We start from the raw sequence: 1,933 nt of genomic DNA on the forward strand, positions 1-1,933 counted from the left end.
ATTTTCAAATTTTGTATGACTCAACAAACCCAAATATGGGCAAGCTTCATACTCTCCAACATATGGCCTTCCTTACATGTTTCAGATATCCCTCTTCCTAAAGCAAAGCTAATTAGCTCCATCTATGATGAAGACTCCATTGATATTGTTGCAGTAATCTCATATGTTATTTGGGATTGCATCAACAAAGGTATCCCTTCAATTATTCTTCCATCTTTTATCACTGATTTATGCAAATTTCAAAATGTGTCAAAACCTTACAACGAAATGATGGCCCTCAAAAACGAAATCAACCATGCTTTTGTCACCAAACATTGCAAAGAAAAATCCCTTTCCCAAGCTCAATCCGAGCCTAAAAAGAAATTTGGTGACCTAAACCCAAAGCAACCTAGTGAAATTGGGAGGACCATGAGTTCTAAGGTAGATGCCATAATGAAGGAACAACAAATGCAAAATTCACAACAAAAGGCAATCTACCGTGGGATTAAAGGCATCTACAAAAGCTTGCATAACATCTTTGGGAAGAAACGTGAATTCAAGGGAGGATCCTATGAAGAATTTGTAGCAATGACAAAATGGCCCAAGGGGAGATCTCAAGAATCAAGTGAAGAAGAAGAAAGGAACAATGATGAAGAATGAGAAAAAGACCTTTCGGTGTTTTCTATCCCTAAAAATCTCAATATTTCATATTTTGTTGCAATTTATTTATGTCATTTCCAAATTATGTTTTTAATTTATGTTGTCTGCAATTAACTTTAATAGAGTGTTTCCTTTTTTTTTATTAGTCATGTTTAATTTTAGTTTAAGTTAAAAAAAAATTTTAAATCACATCAAGTAAAGCCCAAAAAAAAAATTTCATGCTTGCGACAAGCCTTCATTTAAAAAGGGGGGGGACAAGACTTGATGTATTTTAAAAAATTTCTTTCTTTTCACTAAATTGTGTAAATATGTAAAATGTAAAATTTGTTTGTTCAAAAAACTCAAACAAATTTCAAAACAAAAAAATTAAATGGCTAAAACAAAAAAAATTGAAGCATGGTCACATGATCAAAAATGTTAAGCATACTTTAAAATTAAGCTTTGATTGAGCAAAATGAGATGTATGCTAAACTTTTGTGAAAATGTCAGATAATGTCATAACTTGAAGAAAAAAAATTTGCAAATTGAACATCAATTTTATGTAACAAGATCTTTGCAAATATTTTTTATCAAAAGAAGTGTGGAGCCCAACCTTGTGAGGGAGTGTAAGCCAAACACAATACTTATGTGAGCTTAGTGAGAAACTTTTGGATTTTGCACAATTGATTTTGTTTGAATCTTTCTTTACTTGGTTGCACATAATTTGATAGAATATGATCAAGGCAAGTTCTTTCAAATAGAATGAGCCACTTGACCAAAAATGACCAATCAAAAATAGGTATATCCTTTTTTAACCCCTCTGAGCCTTAAAATAAAAAAATTATTTCCAGAATCAACCCTTGAGCCTAAATATGGAAAAACAAAAATAATCTCCTATACTTTTCTAAGTAAAAAGAGAGCATTTTTCAAAAGGAAGGTTGATGGAAGAAATTAAGTTGAGGGGAATGGTTGGCCAAGTACCATAGTGTTCAAAGAAAAATTCTCAATCTCTTTACAAATCAAAAAGTAAAGTAAAAGCTCCAAAATAAAAAGGAATGAAAAGAGATTGAGAAAATTAAAGAGGAGTACACAAAAAAGGTCAAGAATGAGGGAAGGAAAAATGGAAAAAAGTTGAAAGGAGTATATGTTGTTAATGAAAAATTAATTTTTGCTCTCTTTTAACTTTGAAAGTATCTTTGAATATCTTGAAAAACCAATTTCCTTTGATAGCCAAGCCTCATTACAACCTAAATAAGACCTTAGTGATTCTTGAAAAATTTGTGCAATCAAAGTAAGTGTTAAGATGAAAAACAAA

Source organism: Lupinus angustifolius, unplaced genomic scaffold (assembly GCF_001865875.1).
Source record: "Lupinus angustifolius cultivar Tanjil unplaced genomic scaffold, LupAngTanjil_v1.0 Scaffold_462, whole genome shotgun sequence".
Taxonomy (NCBI): Eukaryota; Viridiplantae; Streptophyta; class Magnoliopsida; order Fabales; family Fabaceae; genus Lupinus; species Lupinus angustifolius.